Source organism: Trachemys scripta, chromosome 1 (assembly GCF_013100865.1).
Source record: "Trachemys scripta elegans isolate TJP31775 chromosome 1, CAS_Tse_1.0, whole genome shotgun sequence".
NCBI lineage: Eukaryota > Metazoa > Chordata > Testudines > Emydidae > Trachemys > Trachemys scripta.
The window spans coordinates 125,628,362-125,646,184 of NC_048298.1; the positions used below are offsets into that span (position 1 = coordinate 125,628,362).

At 44.1% G+C, this 17,823-nt stretch overlaps 1 long non-coding RNA gene across 2 annotated transcripts in view; it reads right to left on the reverse strand.

Annotated features, from left to right (window-relative positions):
- The window catches only part of LOC117884253, an 86,106-nt gene that overhangs the window by 33,519 nt on the left and 34,764 nt on the right, over window positions 1-17,823 (reverse strand). Inside the window, exon 4 of one of the 2 annotated variants that reach the window (XR_004647537.1) lies at window positions 150-2,898. The exons of the other annotated variant lie outside the window; for it this stretch is intronic. This is a non-coding gene — a long non-coding RNA (uncharacterized LOC117884253). Of the gene's footprint in view, window positions 1-149; window positions 2,899-17,823 lie in introns of those variants that run through there. 2 annotated transcript variants of the gene reach the window in all.

The following is a 17,823-nucleotide window of genomic DNA, read 5'->3' on the forward strand; positions in this document are numbered from 1 at the left end:
GGTGAGGGTCTTCCCAATATACACCCAATTGTAATTGTTACATAGTCCATATTCCTAACTTTAGATACAGAAATGATACATGCACAGAAATTGGATAATCACATTCAGTAAATCATAACCTTTCCAATGATACCTTACACGAGCCATCTTGAATAAAGTATATCTCAGTTATGTCATATCCATATCTAAGCATATTTTCATAAAGATTATGGAATGTAGTGTCACAGGCTCCATCCTGCAGGATGCTAACCATAATTGGCTTCCACTGAAGTCAGTGGCATCTGAGGGAACTTAGCACCTACACGGACCAGGCCTATTGTTGAGTGAAAATTCTAAAGCCTGAGTCACTGGTGCACTGCTCTAGTGTAACTCCATTGAAATCAATTCCACTCTGTTGAAATAAGTGGCGTTACACTGATATACATCTGGAATAACGCAGGGGGAATTGCAGCCCAGGGTGTATAAAGTGATGGAAAGTCATTTTGTATGCTGATTCTAACACTGTCCATTAAAGATATATTATGCTAAACTAAACCTAGTGTATTAACTGTGGTAAAATGTTTATGCTGTGAGGATATGAAAAAAGATAACACTCCAAAGTTTAAAAACAAAATTGTAAATTAGAAAATAGTAAATTTGCTGGAAAATGCATTTTTGGGTCCCCAAAACTATTTGCTGAATTTGGATCAAATTTAGCAAATAGTTTTGTCCAAAACAAATTCGATTTTTTTTGTAAAGTTGAAATGGTTCATTTTAGCCTTTTATTTTGAAATGGTGTTTTGTTTTGAAGATTACTTTTACTTTTACTTTTTAAAAACTAAAAGAGGGGGGAACACACCCGAAAACCAGTGATGTAGTGGTAAAAAAAGAAATGGGTAAACTAAACTCCATATTCCCCAAGTGAGAAGTGGGTAAACTCAGTTTACCTGTGTTTAACCTGGACTACACTACTGCCAAAAATGACCCAAAATGAAACATAACAAAAATTGTTTTGGGTCAAACATTTCATTCAAACCAAAATGTTATTTTGTTTGTTTGTTTGTTTTAGTTTTGGTGAGAATACAGCATGGATATTGAGGAAGAATGAGAGGCAGCAATCCAAGATGACTCCCAGGTTGTGAGCCTAGGTGACAGGGAAGAAGGTAGTGCTGTCAGGTGTAATAGAGAACAATCTGCGAGTTGTCAGTATAGAGAGGAACAGTTAAAACCATGGGTGCATAAACTCACCCAGGGCTAAGGTGTGGAAGAAAGAGGGGAGAGGGCCCAAGGGTGGAACACTGGTATGTTGCGTGTGGAAGCCTACACTGCTACTGCCCATCCTGTACTTGGTCTGTGAATAAACAGAGACTGTTACACTGCCCAGCTGTCAATTGTCCCCTTCTGTTTACCTTGTTTTGACCCTATGGCCTGCACCCCTGTTCCAGTTTATTCACTTTTTGTCCCCCTCTATCAGCTGATAACTGGGTTCTGGGATTCCTTCCTCCCTCTCCTGGGCCTTCCATATCTTTGGTGGACTCCACACACCAATCCCAGGCACCAAATAAGCTAACACCTTGTAGCTGGAGGGGAGGCCAATGCTGCCTTTAGTGGGCGCTGTCTCCTTACAAAAAATAGCTCCTTTTTACTGGGGCTAAATTCACTTCAAGATGGGAGGGGAAAATGGTCTAGAGAAGCCCTTGTACTTCATTAAAAATCTATCCCAATTTGAAATCGAATTTGCAGGCAAACTGTTTTGTTTTTTAAGCAGAAACAGCTGTGGGGGAGGAAGAAAAAAAAAATGAGAAGCTGCATAATCTGCTTTGCTTTCAGGCAACTGCTTGGAGATCTTTCCCAGGAGCCTGGGTTCTTGCTTCCCGTATGTCTCTATTGGCCTTTTTTCCCGGGCTTTTTATTTTTCAAAATGGAAATGTAGGTCAGTGAAATAATGTAGGTCACACCGTGTTAGAAAATGTAGGTCAGACAAACCATACCAAAAAAAAAAAAAAAAAAGAGACTTTTCTGACTGCCTCCAGCAGGAAAAAACCATGCTGGGAATTGGGCTTTTGATTGGGATATCCTGTCCCATTCCAGCCATCCCTACTGGGACTCCAAAAGTTTGCAGCCAAGAATAACAGAGGATCGGAGAAGGGAAGGCAGGAGAAATGACCAGCTCATATGACCCTCCATTACAGACTTATATAACGAGCTGGTACAAGCTCATTTTTTCGTAAGTTTTAATCCCTCCGCCTCCTATGATGCTGAGCCAGGAGTTTTCTGGAGAATCTGAGTCACACGGATTGCAGCTGGAAAGAAAGGATTGATAGCAGCTCAGCAGGCACAACCAGCCATGTCTGGGTAGCTGGGAGGGGAGCAGCCAAGCCACCAGTTTTCAACAACAAATCATTTGTCTTCGAAGGAATGGGGAGAGACATGCCAAAAATGTCAAAGTGGGAACAAGATGCTTGTCCTTATGTCAGCCTTACTGCTTCTGCGTTTGGGAGCTACTAGGTAAGGGAATACCCCTGTGCATGTTTGAGAGCATGGGGGTCTCTTATGAGGTTTGGTTTTCCCTCTTGGTTTGGATGCCCAGCTTGGTTTGCTCTGCTATGAGGAAGTTGCAGGGGGAGGGAGCTTTACATGTAAAACAAAATATGTTCTTCTCTTTAAATGGTTTTATTTTGAAGGATGGTGTAGGGAAGTGGGGAGCAGAGCTTGCAGACCACAAAACCAGACACACTCTTCTCTCCATCCTGAGGACACTCAATACTTCATAGTGACAGGAGTAGCGCTGTGCTTACTTGGATTCCTTCCCCCCACATCACCAGTTCCAACATCTGAGCAGGGGAAGCTGGACAGACACTTTGGTTCTGACTTGGACTCGGTGCCTTTCTTAACAATATGGGCTGGGTTCCATTTGGCCTGGAGAATATTAAAGTCATTTGGTATAAAAAAACCTCACCCCTTTCCGATTCAGTTTTATGTCTATCCATTGATACCTTATTAACCCTATTTGTAGCACATCCTTAGCACACTTCAGGGCAACTGCATCTGTACTCCCCCTTGAAGGCCCGCACTCTAGGCTCCTGGCTCTTCAGCCATCACCTCTCTTGGGTGGAGGCCTGTGTCTCTCTCGCTCCCCTGACCAGGGCTTTTCCAGGCTGCACTATTCCCTGCCTACACTGTGATATTCTCGGCCAGCCAGACTGTCTAAACAGACTAATGTCTGTGCTTTGCTTACTCTTCGAAGGCTGTCATTGCCGGCAGTCACAAGTTACCACATAGCTCCTTCTAAGCAAGCACATTTATTCTTAAAGTGGAAGCACTACAGAGAAAACATATTCAAAAAGAGCAAAAGGTCCTATATGCATGTTAAAAGCTTACCAGAGGGCACCCATCTGTCCTATGGACCTCAGTAGACGAAAGGCCTTCCAACTCTTCCCAGGAAGAATTGGGGCTTCACAAGGTCCTGGTCCTTTGCTGGCTCAGAAAGAAGGGCCTGAGTCAGGCTATTTATCCAAAGATACTTTCTTCATCTGTTGGACTATGTGGAATGCAGTTTGAACCAGTATATGTGAGTCTCCCCCGGTGGGGGTAGCTCTCTGAAGGTGTTACAACCTGAGTGAATTTGCCTAATCACGTGTCCGTCCCTCCCTCCCGCCCCACACACACTGTTATTATTTCCTGGAGGGTTGTGGTCCGTCTCCCCCATGGAATTACATGCAATTCCTGGCCCACAATGATACATAAATTTAAAACAGTAAGAGATCCCAAAAATATTACTGGAAATTGCCATATCTGTCGCAATCCTGATTAAGGACAACAAGTAATGGTATCGCCATCTCTCTGTTAGAGCAAACAAAACCATCCCTTGAATCTGGAGACCTGCTTCTTCTGTTTCCCAGTCGTTGAGCCTATTCTTCCATTAGGTGTTCCCAGATGGGTGCAAGGCAGAGGATACGTAAGTCCTATTCACATCAATGGGAGTTACCTGTATATCTCCACCACATGGGTGGTGGGAAGAACAGCTCCTCGTGTGTTAATCAGAGAACTTTTACCCTGAGTCCTCATTGTGTGTCTGATAAACAAACTAATGTGCACATCTTGTTTCCTTCTGCACCAATATTACTCATTAAACTGCTTAAGGGACCTGATCATTGTTGCCCTGCACTGTGCTGGAAAATGGCAATTACAGTAACACAAAGACCTTCCTAAAGCCCTGTCTCTCAAGTGAGTGTTACTTGCAGCTCATGTGTCAGCGATGGAGATGGTGTTTTTGTTACTCTGCAGTGTTTATTTTATTTTCACCCACGTAAAGGGGAACATGCTCAATTTAGACAGACTCAGGGAGGCCCTGGAAGTCTGCAGCTCCACTTGGGGTTGTAGTTTGTTCATTTGTTGTCTACCCTGAGGGAATTTGAATCCACGGGAGAGTGAGAGTGTGACAGTGACTGGAGCCAGACATGACTCATGCAGTGTACAATGTGCATGCTTTCCTCCATCCCTCAGTTTGGCTAATGCACCCCAGACCTGCCCTGCAGCAACCCCCCGCCCAGCTCTACTAAGTTCCATTTTCAAAAGTGACTCAAGCATTAATACCTTTAAAGATCTGGATCGAAGTGTCTAATTAACTTTTGGAAATGGAACTTAGGCGCCTACGTCACAGACTTTTGAAAATTTTACCCTTAGTCTTTGTTATGGGTTTGTAGAAAAGGAGTCATAGCTCAAGATAAAATGGGCCTGGTTTGCTTCTTTTTGTTTTTCCTGGTGTGAGTCAGGAGTAAGTGACCAGAAGATGATGGAATTACATAAGTGCAAAACTGAGGTAACAGTGTTAAGAATCAGGCCTGGTGTATTTGCTTAATGTATCCTCAAGAAAAAAAGATAATAAAAGAATAAAAATATCACGGAAGGAATATACACAGACCCAGAGAACTTCTGGGAACTAGCGGCGTCGCTGAAAAGGAAAAAAGGAAAAAGTATTATCTGAACCTATTAAAAAAAAAGTACTAAGAATTAAGCCATAACCTCCAAGCTCATTCTTACTAGCCCTCTTCATTAAGATTCACCAGCCAGAAGTAGTAACCCCTAATGTTGAGTATTAAATTATATTACTGCATAGAGTTTTGAATATTCTGCTCGTCCAACAGCCAATCAGCTCTCAGGCCTGGATCCTGCAAACATTCACACATGCTTAACTTTACATGTGTGAGTAGTCCCAGTGCTTGACTTTACATGTGTGAGTAGTCCCATTAAAGTTAATGTGTATTAAGTTAATGACATATGTTTAAGTGTTGGCAAGACTGGAGCCTATATACTTATTATAAGTGACGGGATTCTGCAGAGGAATCATATTCAGATCAGCATGGTAACATTTTACATCCATTTTGCATTTACTGTATGCAAGTATAAATGCAGTGCATGGGAGTGGAGCATCAGGGTTCTATAACCAGATTCTCCTCACACACCATTTTCCCGCCATAGACTTCAGTGTCCCTCCTGATTTATCTTAGTGTAAGTGAGAGGAGAATCTGTTCCCTGGTCTATAAACTGGACTGGAAATAACTAATGAAAACAGGCTCTCTCATACTCCCTAGTTCTGGTCAGCCTGGAAATACCACAAGTACAGCCTTTCTTATAGTATTTTGCCATTTCTAAATCAAATTTCCAGCTCATCAGTTGGTGTAACCTCATTGCCGGGAGTTTGAAGCAAAACTATGCTAATTTCCATCAATTGATGAGCTGGCCTAGCAATTTTTAAAATGTGAATTATTTCACATTTCCAAAAAGATTCAGGTTTGGTTTGAGTTTTGAGCAAAGCTTTGGGTCAACCCCTATTTTATCCAGCTGGGTCACCTGTCCCTAATTCTTGCTCAGAAATCAGTGTTGGAAAAAAGCCCCAGTGCCATGGATTAAACCAAGAGACCACACCTGGAAACAATCAACTTTAAATACCTGTTGCCTAAACCCTAAGGACCAGATTTTTAAAGCTCATTAGGCATCTAAAGATGTAGATAGGTGGTGGGAGCTCCTAGGACCCAGATCCGCAAAGGTATTTAGGTGCCTAAACCCCCTGGGGGCTAGGGGCTTAAATATTTTTGTGAATCTGAGCCTCAGGGGGATTTCAGTGGGAGTTAGGTATCTAGATGCTTCTGAAAGTCCCAATAGGCAGCTATCTGCATCTTTAGATGCCCATGCAGCCCTAAATCCCTTACAAAGGACACAGTATAAGGTGCAAGTTGACCTTGAAAGGCAGAGAATTCTACTCCTTTGGAGAAGTCCATGAGAGGGGAAAAAAAGTCAGTAAAGAGAATTCACGCCTTCAGAGAGCAGTTTGCAGCTTCTTAGGCTGCAGCTTTCAGATCCCAGGGAGCCGCAGGGTCAGCAGGAAAATCAGAGTATAATAATTGGCTATCCCACAATGGGTTTGACTCTTTGCCCTGCTCCCTGGGTGCCCACCCCTTGGCAGCATAACAAAGAAGTCATGTGATCATTGCCTTCCCTGTCATGCTTGCACTCTCCCCTCCCTTCTGAGTGGTAGGAGATTCATACTGCCACTGCTTGAAAACCCCCACTGAGTTTGGAGGGGAGCATGCTGTTTAGTGTGACTGCCCCTCGCCTCCGTCCCCTTTCAGGTCCAACATGGATCCCAAATCTGCAAAGATCCGGCAATGCCGTGCTCATGTGAAAGGAGTTCTGTGAACTTCTGGGGAGAAGGGCACCCTGGCATAGAACATGCACTCCCTGCTTCTTCCTCTTTGCTCCCCTGCTCACTGCACGATGGAAGCTGGTTCATGTGTGGATAATACCAGCACTGTATCAGATGTGCTAGAGCAGTGGCTGCCAGGCTTGGACAAATGTCCCAACAATTAAAATAAAAAGCCACATCAATAGGCCATATTCTAGCATTGCTCCATGCACAGCTCAGCCACTGACCTCACTGGGATTCTGATGCATACAGCAAGCATACAGTATTGCTCCAAATGCTTTTGTAGGTCTAAATGGCAACTTAAAATTAATCCCAGTGGTTTCTCTTAGCACAGGAGACAAACAGAGAATTCCACTTCAAGATTCTCTTTTGCAAGGTTTCTTGTGGTCCAAGCCACCAATGAAACAAGAAATAAAACACCTACTAAATATCTCCCACACTCACCTTCCAATCACTCATGACAGGCCTTTTAAAGCCATCTTGCTGAAAGGAGGCAGGGTAAGAATCTTGCCCTGAACCAAGACTATACTTTTGTTAAGTCTTAGTCACTAGCAAGCAACAGACACAAGAACATGGAGTGAGGTCGATCCCAGGATATTAGAGAGACAAGGTGGGTGAGGTAATATCTTTTATTGGACCAACTTCTGTTGCTGAGAGAGACAAGCTCTGTGCAGCTCAAAAGCTTGTCTCTTTTTCATCAACAGAAGTTGGTCCAATAAAAGATATTACCTCACCCACCTTGTCATAAGAACATAAAGTCAAATTCAGTTGTTACCAGCTCTTAGCCGAGACTGTTTTTTTCTCCCCTAATTAATGAGCAAACATATCCAGAAAAAGAAACACAGATGACTGCAATATAATGTTCTATAATGCAGATGAGAATGACCTGGGGGAATTTGCATAACTTCAGCTTGTATTTATACCTGGGGAGGTGGGCTAAAGCATCTTTTCATTTTATTGCAATGAGATCAGGCAGGCAAGCTGTATATTAACTGTGTTAAACAAGTTTGACACTTTCCCCTTATAAAGTGACACCATGGAAACCATCTATGTCTTGTATTAAAAAAGCCAATGTGAATATAAGTTTAAAATGTACATTTATCTTCTCACTGGTGGCAAGTGGAATAACAGGTTGGGAGCGTGGGCTGACAGGGTGATGTCCAAATCCTATTCAAACCAACTCTGTCTGATGGAGACAAGTATAGACCTTTGCATAAGACCCATGAGTGCCCTCCAAGAGATAAAAGGTTAGCTCCGTTTTCACTGTGAGTAAGAGGTCAATGCTGTTGATGATGATAAACTGATGAAGGGATGTCCTCAATAAAGACAGTGAACAGGGAAGCTGGGGTTAAATTCTATGGTTTGAAGGTGGCAAGAGGGGGTCTGTGGGCCAGTTCCTCTGCTGCTGTAGAGTTGCATAGGTCCATTGACTTCAAAGGAGTTGCACTGATTTACACAGCTGAGGATCTGACCCCAAGTGTTGTGAGTAAATTAAAGCTATTAGCAGTTTGGTTTGGGATTTGGGTTGAGCTTTGTTTATTGGTTATAAGATACCTAATATTTTCCAAATTGTTACCCACCTTTTTTTTACAGTCACTGTACACAGCTGGGTGCATACTGAATATTGAATCGTTTACAAGGCACGACTCAAGAAAACATCACAGGGAACAATTCTACACTGGCCTCCGGGGCGTGTACTGGATGACTAAACATCTCTTTATCCATAATTTCGAAGGGACCAGTCCTTACTTTAGGTAAAATTCCCATGGAAGCCAATGTGAGTTTCACCCGAATAAGCCCTGCAGGGCTGGGACCTTTGATTCTATGTAAATATACATATCAAAGAGCTTCCTGAATAAGCAGTAGGAGCGGGAGGTGTTCAATGGGAGTTGGGCAATTTTTTCTTTGAGGAAGATAGTATCTAAGTGCTCTAATTATAGATACAGTTCAGAATCCAAGGGAAATCCCCACCATTACTCTTCAGTAGTTGCTGCTGCAGATTCTCAGGGTCTGACCTGTGACCTGTGCGTTAATTTATATTTTCTACAAACCGGTCAAACTTCAAACTTGTCTGGTAGTAAAAAATAAAGTTCCCCTCTACCCACCCCCATTCTCTTCTCTGTCTCGTGAATTGAGAAAATCTTTGGAGTAGAAATTACAGCTCAGACTGAAGCTAGTTATTTCAGTGAAGATACCAAAGGTCTTAGGGAACATAAGCATCACAGGAGAAGCAGTGGTTTCTTTCATTCATGTAAAATATAGAAGGGATAAAGTCTTGAGGATTCCCCACCCCCATCCCAACTTCCTTGGGTGTATAGACTTGCATAAGACAAATATAGCAGCCAGCTCCCATCCACTTTCCTCAATCTACTCCCCTCCCTCATTCCTGGCCTTACACTCTGCTCACTTCAAAGAACCTACACGGGGTCACACCACGGATAATGGCCAAGATTTTCACAAGTGACTAATCATTTTGGGTGCTCAATCTAAGGTACCCTGAAGGGGCCTGATTTTCAGAGACTGTTGAGCACCCACCCTCTGAAAATCAGACCCCTTTAAGTGTCTTAAGTCAGACAGTCAAAAAGCTGAGGAAACCAAAAACGTTAAGGGCTAGATCCACAAAGGGGTTTAGGCCTAACTGCCACTTTAGGCAACTAAAGTCCAAAATTTAGATCCTCAAAACCTCTGTTCAGCTGCCACTTAATCTTGTAGGCATTGAGCTACTTGGTGCCTAGCTCACACTTAAGCCCCGGTGGGATTCCCAAAGTAGGCTTTCTCCCACATGCCTCACTTGCAGGGATAGGCCAGTAGGTGAGCTCTGAGCAAGCCTAATTTTCCAAAAGACAATAGTGCTGTCCCCCTTGTAGTCTATAGCCCAGTGGTTAGGGCACTCACCCAGGAGATGGGAGCCAGGTTCAAATCCCTGCTCTGACTCTGTGCTCTCCCCTCTCAGTGCTCCAACCACTAGACTTGTGAGATGGCAACTCCCCCCAACTCGGCTTATGATGAGAAAGGGCTGACCAGGGCGAGGTGCCTTACTCCCTTGAAGGAAAGGGCTCACCTGTGAATCTTGAGCGGAGATAGGCACCTACCTCCCCCTGAGGTGTGGAGCTTAAACCCTGCCTCTCTCCTCAGGATGTCCTACTGGCTAGTTTAGGTGGCTCCTGCTCAGCGTACTGGATTCTGTGACTCCCATTCATAAGTGCTTAACTCTCCCCGTGTTGTGCAGGGAGCCTAGGCACCTAACTCAGGGCTGTGAGTTCCACTGAGTAGCAAGGCACCAAAAGTTAGGCATTGCAATGCTCAGCTTATGTCCCCTCTGTGTCCCTAGCCTAAATTACTGAAACTTTGTCCTCCTCCCTGTCCCTTCACCCCCTGTACATCTCGCAATGTTTGAGTTAGAATATAAGCTCTTTAGGACAGAGACATTGCCTTCACAGATGGCCTGTGAAATGCAGAGTGATCTACAAATAATTAATCAAAGCAGATTCTGCTGCTGTCCCATAATCACATGGGACAGAACCTTAATTAACCAGATTCTTTCCTGCTTCTGAGCACTAGTGTAACGGATATAAGCCATGATAGCCATTTAAAAAGCCATGTTAGCCGTATACAGAGATGATATTGCTCAGACAAGCCACATTCAAAATGTATTAGCCATTTAAATGACCTGGTTAAACAAAACATAATTAGCGATACCTTGGTCTCCTTGTATGCTTCATAAACCTGTACAGGGGAGCTCTGAATTAGCTGAATCAGTTCTCTCCCCCAAAGCAAATTTCCCATGTGTGGGATTTACAAAACCTACCAAAAGATCAAGTTATGGCCGTAGGCTGAATTAATTCCTGAGTGGATTCCTTGGGTGTTGGGGGCAGGTGATGATGCACGGCTCTCTAGTCTTGCCCTTTCACACACATAGATCCCTGTTCCCATGGAAGTTCCTCTATAAAATCAGAAGGAAAGGAGTACAGTGCAGTAAAGATTACCAGTCTCTCTTGCTATGTGGACAAGGCAAGTCTATGTGTACAGTGTGCCCCCCATGCACAAACCCCCGGTGCACAATCTCTTACTGCAGTCCTGGAGTTTTCTTTTTCTACCAACTGTGGGCTTCAAGTCTCTGTCATGACTTTCAGTAGGCAATATTATCTGTACTTCCAAAGCACCCATCCCTGTAATATCTGGGTGCCAGATGGCCAGGCCAGACAAGGCATATGGCTGTATATATATATCCAGGAGTTATGTTTGAATCTTTTATTATTCATCAGCAGCTCACTTCAGGCTGATTGCTATACACCTCCTTAGACAGAGTAATCCAAGAGTTCAGCCTGACATTGTCTACAGTCTGCCAAACAAGGTTAGCCTGCAAACAGACCTGCACTTTTCACCCTCAGTGATCAATAACCTATTCACTGCTCCCATGGGACAGGTTACCACATCAGGGTTTTGGACCGTCAATTACATCTGTATCTACACTAGATTTAAAGATTGCAGGAACATGTGTAATATACAAACACTTGGCCAGATCCAATATTCAATACATATGTGGATAATGGTATTATTGTGTCAGGGAGAGTTTACATTGGAAATTTAGAGTAGCTCCAGGTGGTTTGGAATCAAACAAATAAAAGTCCATTTACTCAGTGAGCTAACTAAAACATTTGGCAATTCGAATACTTGCTGATGATCAGTTCTTTTAGATGAGCAGCTGTCTATCACAGGCCATGTGGCATAATTAAATAAGAATACTCTGTGTGCAGTCCAAATTCCCTGGGATGCTTCCCTTGAAGTATGGCAAGTAGGCAAGCTGGCCTTCATGGCAAAAAGCCCACCTAGAAAGTAGTCACAGCTCCCAAGCAGTCAGTAAAATCTGGACATGAGAAGCATGTTATATCTTTGTTGGGACTGGGCGAGAAATGAGTTGATACAGATACAGGATACTGTGTCCTAGCCTAATTTCTTTATAAATATACCTGCTCCTGAATGATAAAAGCAATGTGTAGCTTGTAACACACAGATGTATGGGTAGCACACTGAATTCCAGACAGGCACCTCTTTCTTCGGGCCGTTTCTCTGCTTCTCTCTTAAACATACTGTTCCAACCGTCCTCTGGTTATACAACCTAAAGATACAGCTCCACTATTGCCCGGCCTTGGCCGCTCTCCAATAGAAAAAGAAACCCACCTGAGTACAGTGATCAATGACCCTCCCTCTTAATACAACCACTCAAGCCTTGGTTGTTAATGGCCCTTCAAGTCGAAAGGCCTGTATTGTTCTCACCAATTAAATGAATTCATTACTGAGTTGGATATGTTTGCAGCATCTGTCAGCTGGTTCTGCAGAGAGAAGGGACAGCTCCAAAATAACTAATTTCAATTGATTTATTATATTCAGACCTTTTAGCAATGTACTAAGGAGCCTTATACAAACAAACCAGGACAATACTATGCACCTTCTAAATGCTTCCTCTGTGCAGCCTGTAGGTGGCTCCCGAACTGAGTTGTCAGCAAGGTCAGCCTAGTACACAAACTTGCTGTTTTCAGTGCAATTTCAAAGCGGTGCATAACTGTACTCGGGGGTTGTATGGCAGCACACAGGGAGACAGATGCACCATTGTCTCACAAGTGAAGGCACCGTAACCTTCACCATTCTGATCTTGGCCTAGTACATATGGGTTAGTAAACAATGAATGACTGAATTCCAATAATGTGCTGTGGGATGACATCCCAACCCAAACATCCTCTCCTAGGGCAGGAGCTGCCCCATGTGAAAACAAGACCTCCACTACTACCAAGCAGTCCTGGACCAAAGAACTTGTCAGACATACCTCCAATTTTGTGCCCCGGACAACTCGAGCTAGGCTGTAGTCCAGGGATATCATTGCACTACCACCACTAAAGGGAATAGCAGCAGAAGCTTTTAGTCCCAAGCCTGCAAATTCTGAGACAAGTGTTCTTTGTTAAGGAGGGTTATGTTTACATTGACGCATACATCTGCCAGCATACAAACCATTATGTTTGTCCCAATAACCACTTATATGGTTCGGGTTAGAAACCTAAAACCTAAATCAAATACATACCATAACAACAGAGCCAGAAGGTGGTGCTGAATTAATCTGTTCATACAAATTAAGGCCATGTCTACACAGCAGACTTGCCATGATTACAGCCATCACTGTCCAGCCCCTGATATAGTTGTACCAACACAAATGTAAGCTCTGCCAGTACAAAGAATAGCTTTGTCTACCTACATGAGGGTTTTGCTCCAGTACAGCTATGCTCCAGTACATGAGGGTTTTGCTCCAGTACAGCTATACCAGTACAGCTATACCAGTGGATGAAAACAGGACAAATCTGCAGTGGAAGGATGGTCCAGAGATAAGGACACTATCCTAGGCGAGAGCTAGGGTCAAGTCCCTACTCTGCCACAGATTTCCTGTGTGACCTTGGGTAAATCACTTAGCTTCTCTCTGTCTCAGTTTCTCATCAGTAAAACAGGGAGAACAGCATTTCCCTACTTCACAGGGATAGTGTGAGGATAAATAAAGCACTTTACAAACATTACTTAATGTATCCTCATAATATCCCTGTGAGCTAGGTATTAGTCCCATTTTACAGATGGGATAACTGAGGCACAGACCATGACTTTGCAAAAAAGTCTGTGGTAGACCCCAGAATGGAACCCAGGTGTTTTGACTCCATGATCTGTCTCTTAACGACAAGACCATTCTTCTTCGGAAGTTTAAAAATCTTTGGTTAACTTGTTGTTTGCTTGCTTTTGGGGGGTGGTAGGAGGGTAGGGTCAGAGGTTTTGCTATGTAACCTTGCACCTTTAGGGCATGTCTTCACTGCAGTTAGCTCGGTTTTCAGTGTGGATGTTGCCCCTCAGCCCCCTGCCTTCTAATCACAAAACCCTCTCATTTGAGAGCGGCCGTGCTTTCAGTTCAGGCTAGCTGGCCTCTTCTGGGGTATGGGCTAAACCCCAAGTGCTGCTTTCACTCGGGCTGGTAACCCATTCCCTTTCCAGTGTGGATGTAAGCTAAATCGCTTAAGTGCTGACAGTCCTCCAGTGCCTTCCCACAATCCCTCCTGTGGGCCCACGAGGACAAAGTAGTTCTCCCACAATGCACCGCGATAGATTCATAGACCAGCTCGTTTACTGCAGCATTAAGAACCATGGGCTGTACCCCCAGAAGTCCTAGTGACACACACGTGTGCGTGCAGCACTAGTAAGACACAGTAAGTCAGGTAGGGCTTTGTAGTGTGACTGCTCAGCTCCAGGCTAGGCTATGAGTATTCAGACCTGGGAGCTTGTCACCCAGGATAACTTGGCCGTGAAGACAAACCCTTTCTTCAAATCCAGCCCAGCCTGGTAGTGAGCAAAAGTTTCACCCTCTGACAGTTAGTTGGTGGCCTGTGTAAAATGAGTGTATTTGCCTCAGTCTGGTCTGCACCGGACTGGTGTCAATACCACAAAAAATTATCACAATAACAGTCTCCCTTGCAGGCCGGCTCAATGCAGGACCCACAGACTAACTGGGCATGGGGACTGAATTACAATTTCATCCCTAGAGGTGGCCCCACCAGAACGGGATTTCCACAGAATGTAGAGAGGGGTAGTGTGCTCTTCTACTGCCTAGACTGAACCCTCTCGGTGCCTACAGACAGAATTTCAAGCTCCAGGATCTTTCTCCTGGCTGGCATCTTTCTCCAGTGCTATGTTCACATAAAATCTTGCTAGAAGGAGAAGAAGAAAAAAAACCCAGCTCTTTTTTTACATTTTCTCACATATCTGCTGCACTTTCTCCTTTTTGACCAGCCCTGGAAACAAAAACAAAATCATGAGAATTTCACTGGCAATATTTGTAGCCAACACTAGGGGGTCTCAGAGTGCTTGTTCTTGTGACACTTGAACACCCAGGAAAAGGAACAGTCCAATTTTTCCAACCTACTCTAAACGGAAACCATTGAGGTTCCCCTTTTGGTACTGAAAATGCCATCATGACAATATAGCTCCAGCGTGTCACTAACAGGCCTGGAGCACACTTACAAGCCTCCCCCAGCTATCTGTAAGGTGAAGGGAATCCTTTCCCCCTTGCTCTCTCAGGATTTGGGAGGTTAGAATTCTCTCAGCTCCATGCCTCGTGTCACTCGTCAGGCATGACTATTTAATACACTGTGTCTAACGAAGGCAGGATGGGGGCAGTCACAGGGGAATACAGGAAAAAATAGAGTGTGTTTGTGAATGAGGAATGTTCTCAAAGGTTTCAGAATTCTCCAAAAATAGACACACATTCCTGAGGAAAATGTGCAGTGCATGTAGGAGTGGCGTGATACTTCTGCTACTGTTTAGGGGAAGTTGGGGAGGGAGGTGGAAAATATACTGGAAAATATCTTCATTCAGTTCTCTTGCTCGCTCGCTCTCTTGGCTTAAACATGAGAACAATTATTGACTTTCATCCCACAGTCCAAGCACATAGCTGCCAACATCTGTGTTCAAAGAACCCTTTGCACTTCACCATTAACTGAGGGCTTCACCTTCGCAATACTTAATGCAAAAGCTCATCTGTCCCATTACTGATTATCTGGGGATTGAAAAATACAGAATGTTTAGGACCCTGTAGCTTTTCTCTCTGTCTTTTGGAGTTGTTTCTTTGTTCAGTTTTTCATTTGGGGTTGTTGTGTCATGTACTGTGTCCCCAGTACTGTTTTCATAAACACACACACACACACACCAAAGTGCTGTGTATTTGTCCCACTCTGTATAATCTGAAGGGGGAGGGGAGATTCTAACCTGTCCCAACCCGTGAGGATGAGCAAATGTGTCTTATTCTCATACTCTTCATAGTCTCTTACTTCCTATCCTCCAAAGTTCAGAGTGACACCTAGTGTCGGTGGCCTTGAGTAACAACAGAAAAACACACACATTGTTCTAGCTGTTAAAGCCAAGTATTGCCAGACAAGGTTATTTTTGCAGCAATGTGCACAGTTCCATTTGTTCGGAGGTGGTTAGAATAACCCCTCTAGGGTTTTTTCCCTTCTCTTCTCTCGCACTCCATGGGCAGCTGCTTTAAATAATAAAACACTGGTATGTTATGACCTAGAAATTTGTTACCAGGACTGGACATATCCCCCGGGTGGAGAAATTTATCAACATAGTTTTAGAAAGGGAGACTTTATTCTGTAGTTCATAATGGCACATTATTACACATAAAAGATCTACATTCCTTAGCTCCTTAGGGACCCAATCCCACTCCCACTGAAGTCAATGAATGTCTTTCCATTGATTTGAAGGGGAGCTGGATCAGTGCTTAATTGCATATGATTTTCCTCTCCCTTTAGTCACATTCTGAGTAGTATATTTACCTGAATTTTACCAGCAGCAATATCTGTCTGCATTGTTTGTTAGAGTTACAGCTAAGTAACTATGTGTTCAGCTCTCTATTCATATTTTCTTGTTGTTTTGCTGCATTATTTCTGATCCCTTGTTTACACAGAGCTTTTAAATAAAAGCAAAGCCAAGCTGAAGACAGTAGCCAAGTACTTTTTGGAGTTTTAAAAATCCTGCTTTTAACTAATTGCTCCTAACACCTTGCTGGGTTGCAGCAAACCAGATGTTCTTCAACAAATAAGTCTCGCCACCTCCTTTATGAAGTGCATGTCTTGCCTATGGATGCAAAAACATCTTTGCGCTGAGACAAAGTTCAGGATCTATCAAACCTGTGTACTGCCTGTATCGCTGTTCAGATCAGAAACCTGGGCCCGCTTACAGGTAGACCTGGAGTGGCTAGAGCCATTCCCTATGCCCTGTCAGTGCAAATCCTGAGCATAAAGAGTATGACTTTGTGCAAAATGTCACACTCTTGCGAAAGGTCTGGCCTTCCTTCAGTCACTCACTATATTCAAAAGCGATCTTGCATGCTCTATGGCCATGTCACCAGGATAAACAAAACCAACAAAATCACCCGACGTGTGAAAGGGTGAATGCCTTGAGCCTACCTCGCACCACCTGCAATGCTGCCCCAAAGATTTGTGGATTCACAGGATTGAGCCAGATCTAGGAACTTCATGGTGTCTGGTGTGATGCCATCAACTGCAGTCACTCTGGCTGGTGCAATGGTCCGTAGTAGGCTACGCATGTTTGATGATGATGTTTGGTTACCAGCCTGCCCAAAACTGCTCTCTTCTCAGGGCTGGGGGTCACAGATTATGTCCAGCCCAATTGCTATTTATAGTTCACTCAGTGTCCTTAAGATAGGACCAGGTTCCCAGGCTGATTGATGTTTAATCATCCAGAAAAAATTAGGGGAAGAGATGTCTCCCTGCTGAAAGCGCCATTCCACTGACTCAGCCAGAGGATGAAGATCCCACCCTACTCATCTCGCAAACAGGCAGGAAATGGAGTCTCCCAGTTACATGGATGGTTATGGGTGGAATCATCCCCATTTCTTCTCCACCTATTGGGGGCAGGAGAGATACACACCCCTCCCCTGGCCTAGGTAGCTCTTTTCTGATGGTTATTTTCTGAGGCTCCTCCCAGGACCTATATATATCTAGTCAAAATCTGAGCCTACCAGCTCTGCTGGACCCTTTACCATGTTATGCCAGTTTGACTGAAGAACATCCTGAACTTCGCTTTCTCCCCCAGTCATGGCTGCTTACCAGCAACAAGGAAATAAGAATTCTGCTAATGATGAGCCCCCTCCCCCCCAAGCTGGATGGAGAGTGAACAGGTCCAAGAGAGCATTATGGAATGTGGAGGGATCATTTCCATTGGCTTTTCTCCCCACAAGTTGCTGCACAGATTCCTGATACACAGAGTTGATAATAAACAAAGGCTGGCGACATCTGGAAGTTGGTGGGTAAACCCAGCTCCTGGGGGTAGGAGCAAATGCAGCAGTAGGGAGAGGTGGGCATGAGCCACAGTCTGCAGGCATGGGAGAGCTACCTCCTGGATTGCTAGGAAGGATGGCACATATTGTACCACACAATCTGTTTGGCTAGGCATCCCAGTGAGCCCTAACTGCACAGTATTCTGGGGAGAGGGGGTTGATGTCACTTTGGCTCTCTTCTTGCCAACATGTTTTGGGACATTCAGGTAGAGTTTCCACTCCATTCCTCTCCTCTGCACTGCACAATGAG